Source organism: Diprion similis, chromosome 3 (assembly GCF_021155765.1).
Source record: "Diprion similis isolate iyDipSimi1 chromosome 3, iyDipSimi1.1, whole genome shotgun sequence".
NCBI lineage: Eukaryota > Metazoa > Arthropoda > Insecta > Hymenoptera > Diprionidae > Diprion > Diprion similis.
Window position 1 is genome coordinate 10,042,718 of NC_060107.1, and position 7,308 is coordinate 10,050,025.

A 7,308-nucleotide genomic window follows, 5' to 3' on the forward strand; every position below is an offset into this window, starting at 1 on the left:
CGAAGTGGTCGATCTAACCAATAAAACTTGGATGGCAGAAAGCTAACCGATATTTAGGGAGAGTCCTCCAAGCCAAAGTGGTGAGTGGCTATCATATCCTTGAAGCGCAGGACGTTGCCCGATAGTTCCTGCCTCGTAAAAAGGTGACAGGTTTCCGAAAATAAAATTGTTACAAAAAAAAAGTATAATTGTGTATAATATTATGACAAGATAAAAAAAAAAAAATAATAATATTTGTGTATAATCACATACACACACATGCACGCATGCATGTGTATAACTGTATATGTTTGGAAATAACATATGAAACCGGGAAATTTAGACAATGGTTTACTGATCGATTTCACTGTCAGATACGAAGCGTGGTTCCTCATCGATTCACCGAAATTCTTTGACCTGAAGTAGTTTCACGATATAACTCGAGGCTCGCCCTTTGTCATACATTTTTTACATACATGGTGTCTTGTGTGTAACGATTCATCCTCAAATCTTCAATGATTTCTATGCTTCCTTGTTGCACAGGATTCTTTATACAACAAGAATATGTTACGCGTTATTTCACGACGCACGAAATTGAGGTTAGGGTCGCGTAATGTTAGATTTGCTTGCCACTGCGCATGCGCAGTCGTGACTCATTCAACCATCTTTGAAACAGTTACTTTACGCACCGAATACAAGCATGAAAAAACTCATAAAACATGATTGCGTTGTATGAAAGTTATCAGCTACTGTTCAAGAAAAAAATAATCAGTGCCTATGAAATCTCTCTATTTCGGTACACATCGGAGAGTATCCAAAATCGGTTTATTCAATTTTTTTAACGGAACAACTCGTCTTATATCCATGATTCTTTTTGAGGTTATCATAAACCGATTCCACGGAGCTCAAAAATATAGAGATTCTGTTTTTACTTTTAGATATCCTTTCGATTGTAGGTGTTTTCTCGAAATATCTACAATGGAACACCCTTTACAACATTATTATGTACAAGACAAACGGAAATCCAGAGAAAATGGAAAAGCGCCAGAGGTTGAAAGATGATCGAGACATCTCGGCGGGAATATAAGGTCAGAACGGAGGTCACCCCACCCTACTCGAGCCGTTAGCGAGACTCCGGCTTTCCCGTGACGTCACGGGACGGTGTCAGTGGGTCAAAACCCAGATGCTCAACCCTGATTGGGTGGAACGAGTTTCGCAGACTTTTTCGTACCGAGTATCGAGTCGAATGACGAGTCTAGCTCAGAACAAAGTTGAGCTTTCTCAAAATTGGCAAAATTTTTTTGCCATAAACCGTAGTTAAATAAATTGTTGTTTCATTCGAAATAATTTCATGCTTACCGTAGTAGATAAATTTAAAAGATCCTATTTTTATACAGAAAAATCAAACATATTTTTGACTCGACGATTGAACGAAGGGATTTGAAACAAATATTTTTTTATGATCAATACATTTTTTTTCGACTACCGGAGGCTTTTGTGGCCTTAATTCTTCCTTATGCGTGCTGCAGATGCAATTCATCAACTCGGGTTCCAGCATTTCATTAAGCTGCTGACTCTCCGATTACCGCCTCGTTTGAATTTTATAATTTATTCATTTTATGCGGTAGGTACAAGCTGCACTTCTACCATAATAGGCTTTAACCATAGCTGCTAATTACCATATAATGCATGTAACTAATGCTCCAGGCTACGTTTATCGGTTCACAACCGCAGTTAAGGAACGATCAGAACGCTGATAAAATTTTCATTTTGCATAACAGGCTGGACGATGAGCACATCTACACACTACACATTGCGAAAAACGTTTTTCATATTTCGTCAGTACAGACAATCGAAAAAAGAAAGCTTTCTTACCATTTGAACACGAAATTTAAAGCTTCCATGTAATTAACTATGTATAATTTATAGATCTACTATTTACCGATTCATTTTTTTTCTGGGTAAAAATGATGACAAAGCCGTTTTTCGCGGGAGCAGTGCAGGCATCTGCGACCCGTCGACAAAAGATCTTCAAGTATACGGTCGGTAATACAGGACTTTAGCAAATTTGCATTACCGAACTGATTCAGTGCGAGCCTTAAGAGAGGATTTAGCCTCTGCACCGTCATAGAGAAGATATATTTCGGATTTCCTTGATTAAAATAGGTTTTACTTAATAAGAACATGAGTTGATCTTTAAGCTTGATGAATTTTGGGAACTTCATTTGCGAATAAGTCCAATTCAAGACATATTTTGCCGGATACATGTCGTCTAAATTTTTTTAAACCTCTGCAGGAATATTATAATACTGATCACCTAGCTGCTGTGATTTTTTCATCTCCTTCAAATTAAAAACTGAGGAAAGATCAGCATGATGACAGTATTCAAATTCCTTGAAAATAATATCAAGCTAACATCGAATTTGTGGAAAAAGAAAATCGCTTAATATTGATCATTAAAAGTGAAAGTTGCACGATAAGAGAAATCCAGAAACACAGTGTGGCACGCATTAATTGCGATTCGATTTGCCACGTTCAAAAGTTATTATTTGCGAAATGGGGGTCCATTATCTCAATGCAGGGACTTGTGACCCGGTTTAATACTGCGTCGAGTTTTCCTGAACTTCCAATCATCTGGATTAACAGAGTTATAGCCGATAACAGTGGATAACGATGAAGTAAAAGGAGCTGATTTATACCCGTAGATAGATTACTCGTAATCTGACATCAGAAAAGAAGAAGCTTTACGGTTGTTGACGGCTATTTAGAACGAAAACACCTTTTTGTTTGCGAGCATTCATTTCACTGCTTTTTCATTTGCTACAAAAAGCTTCGCATTACAATAAATTATAAAATCAAGATTTCGATGAATTATCAATGATATTAATAGAAATAAATTGATTCTAGCAACATCACTGTACAGTTGAATATCAGAATGGTTTTCAATCTTGAATTTCATCTGATAGTAAGTATTCGATTATATTAACGCTTTTGGAAAAATTATGGTAATTTTTAATTCCCAAGATATTCTACGGCTTCTAGAGGTCGCTTAATTCTCATTGCAAAATTGCGTGTTCGCGTGATGCTTCCGAACGATGCTCGGCCGGCCATTCCTTAAATAGTTCTTTTATTATCTCTGATTTATATCCCACTTCCAAGACACTGTGAGCAGTCCAAGTTTCTAAAATTTATGCCCATAATAGGGAATAATATCGTAGGAGCATATCTTTCACTGGCCTCTATAATATCAACTGTAACACATATTATTTGTAAAAAAAAAAAAAAAAAACGCTCCTATAATTCGGCAAACAAAAACTTTGAATTATTCAGTTACAGTTGTAATATATTGAATATTTTATAAATAAAAATAATTACTGGTTTCATTGAAAAATTCAAAATACATTTTCCTACGGAGTTTTGTGTCGGTAGACTGAAATCAGAAGAAAAGAAATAAATAATCCTGCAGTCGATGACTTAGAACCAAAGCGATCAATAATTACCTCGACTCGATTATCAAATTTTTGTTCAACGGTTGCAAAATAGCTTTTTCTTTATAAATAATAACGCAGTCGAGATGGAATCTTTGTATTTGTCATTAGTCAAAATTCATACCAGTTTCCTTGATTGTCGAGCCGAGAGCTTAGCGAGATGCTGATAATCGTCCGTCAGTTCGTCCCCCGCGGGCTTTTAACCGGTCTACTAATGAATAATTCACCGGAAAAATATATCTATTCCCGCATCGCGTCCAGACAAGACAATGGACCGCTGCAGTCTAGGCTCTTGATCGTTTTCTGCCGCATCTCTCTGGCCGCAGTCTCGCCGAGAGCGGTATGGATTCACAATGGAATCGAGATATCGTCGACGGTGTGCCGGAGAGATTATATCCCCGTGAGATCTTCCTTTTGCGTAGCACTTTATGCAGCCGGCCTCCTACGCGTCCAGGCTACCGATACATCCTCTCGAATTTAAGAATTACATATGCGAGTCGTGAGATAAGGTGAAAAGCACGCATGCAAAGATAAGAGGATAAAATTTAAGAGGAGAATTAAGACAGCTTACATCCGCTTTTAATTCTCTCTCTTCAATTGTCTTCAATCTCGGCTCGATAAGGAAAAATAATGTAAACCGTAGTTTCGAAGAAATGTAGTTCGGTATATTGTGAAGGAGGTTGTTCTTGACTTTATCACCAAATTTTTGTGCTTTGAGTATGTATCAAATTATTATATTGCTAAGTTAGGAAGCTGTGAAAATTTGTACTTAATTTTGAACTTTCATTTTTCTTACTATAATCCTGATTCATCGCAGAAAAGGGTTTGAGTCTCGGATAAAATGTCGGTAAGTGTCGATAGTAGGAATCTTTATCCAGAACTCTCCTTGTAAATCAACTTATAATTCTTACGAAATTTTCTCTTTTTCTTTCATCGCAACTGATTCAAACCCCAGCTGCTGACTATATAATTGCGTGTTGCAGGAGAAATATAGGCGAGCTGCACTTTGAACTCACGTCTTTGTGAGCATGATCGGTAAATTTAGCTCCTGTCTGCGAGCGACGTGTCTGCATTGAGACGTGTGTGTGTGTACCTAGTTGCGAAATATCGTTGTAATAGCAAGCAGCAGCAGCAGCAGTTCGTATCTCTGGTGAACGGGGGATAAATAATCAATTTGCTGAGCGCAATCAAGCCGGCAATCTCTCAGTCGTGGCGACAAAGCAGGCGAATTCGCAGTCGCTCGAATCACGCATATATGTATTACCACGCTGGGGAAGTTAGATTCAAGTAGATATCTTTCACCAGGGCTGGCTACTATTTCAAATAACGATTTCATCTTCGACTTCGAATATAATTTTGAAGAATCAAACGTCGCTTTATTTTTTCATCGATTCAAAATTCCCGCGGTTGAATAACGCAGCATTAGTTTTAGAATTTTGTCTGCTTGGAACAATTTTACAAAAACTCTTAAAGAATTGTGACCATACTCTAGAAATTTATGTAATAATAAAAATTCTGATCATTCATTCGAAACTTTAACAATTGCAGAGAATCATTTCAGAAAATTGCAATAAAGTGAGAAATTTTTTTGATTCGTTATTGTACACTCGTAGTATTGATTACTTTTCTACGATTTCATTAAAGTATTGCAATAATTCGATGATTTCAACTGCTTTTTTGCAAGTTTCGTTCCAAACATAATTGTTCAGTAATTCTTGTTCTTCTACGTCCACGAAACCATTTTACCCAGCCCTGCAGCTGCTTTGTGAGCCACGAGGTTCGACAAAGAGAAGGTAGGAGAACCTCTTTCTGCCTCTTCGGGCCTGACTAACATTCCGACATATGCAGACTTGATAAAGAACGACCAACTACAACCAGACAAAGTATGTAATCCCCGCTCCGCGATTCTTATATTTTGCATATATGAAGACGTAAGCCTTGTGCATTCGTGAGAAGTATTTTCCTGCACAGTTTGCTCACAACTTCTTTTCCTTCTTTCAAAGACTTTCTAGAGAATTTCTCAAAGATTCAGTGTAAATATGTAATATTCCAGATAAATTTTCAGAATTTATTTTGGCGATTTAATAGATTATCACATAAAGATGCAAAATTTTTGTGAACTTCACGTGATCCGAATTTACTGTATCCTACTCAAATTGTGTCGCGAAATGTCTTAAGGATACACCATATATCATGTTGACTCCATACAGCCTATACTCGACCTAAAAATGGTTAAATTTATCGAGGTCTGAAAGATATTTTTCTCATTCGTTGAAACGCGATGTTCCTCATCGTCAAGATCAACCCAAGGATATGAAATAATTTAAACGATGGTCCGGCTATTTCCTCTTCGATCTCAACCGACAGTAGATTCCATCCACCTACATCTGACCTCCAACCATTTTTTTTTCCCGTTTTATTCCGCCAATCTTTAAAGAAGTAAACAACGAAAAAGACACACACAGTCACACGCGTGTAAAAAGAAAGCTGTAACTCCAGAGCGAAACGCCAAGTCTGGCCGAATTGGTCCAAAGAACGATTCACACTTGGATGGATTTTATCAGGGCCGTTAATTTGGAGGCAGATAAAAATCCGAATTTCTGGGGGCGAAGAAAATACGCGAAACAAAATTTCGGTACTAACGAATTTACCAAAAGTTTTTCTATTTCGACAATATTGTATGGTGAAAATGAGAAAAAATATCAAAGTAATAAGATTTCTATGATTCAGTTACAACAATAAGATATTTACAATCAAATTCAAATGCTTCAACGTCTCCTTCTCCATCATGGAAACTTTTATAGTCGAATGTATCCAGTCTACCTTTAATGACACAAATCAAATCAATTTTTGTTCCAAAAAATTTTTCAACCCACGTTGGGCGTTACTTCAGCTTTGAAAATTATTTGTTCATTCTAACGGTGAAAATATAATCAAAGTGTGTGTTTCGGCAAAGTAGCGATGTAACAGTTCAAATGAAAGTATTGTATCGCACTCGTGTCTGTCTTATTTCACTCGCTATTTGAAATCGTCCTCACACATGCACTCACACTCGCGTGCAATGTTTACCTGACCGACGTCGCGACTCAATACAGATCAGCTGTGTATTTCGTGTACCGTCTATTGTCACAAAATCCTATTTGTGTATTATCTGTGTATTCTCTCGTCTCTGTAAACCTCAGTTGTCTGACCGTTCTCATGCGATACAGATCGTATCGCGTATCGTTCTCAATAAAGTATCTCGTTATTGTTGTTAATCAATCTTCTTCATCGACAATTTTATCATCCCGATTCTTCGCTATAGTTAGTTATCGCTAATTCGTGGATCCTAAGTCAGTGATCCAGTATTTTTCGGTGTCTCTGTGTGGAAAGTGAAATATAATTTTTTTTCAGATGCCATCGCTCGAATATTTCTCACACACGTAATATGGATGAAAAAATTTTGCAACTAGGCAGACTCTTCGGGAAAATTACGAGGTAAGAAACACAATTTTTGTAATTTGATTGAGCGGTGATCAAGAAACTTGTAAATTCGAAAACACTCAACTTCATTATCTTCGTAATATTTTCTAAGTATCAAAATAACAGGTCAAAAAATATGCAAAAACTGCAACCGCGACGGAAAGTTCGAGGGGAGCTCGCATCGCACAGAGGCTGCATTGTGACGGTGGAGATCCGTGTGGGGGAATTCTTTGGACGGAGAAGGGATGCACTCCTCTGGAGGGGGGCGGGGGAGGGGAGCAATCCACGTGGTGACCGAGTCCAGGCGACGGTGAGTCTCAGTCTCTGTTTCACTGCCGGGAGATTTTCTACCAGAAGTAGTAAAAGTAGCCGGTAAGTC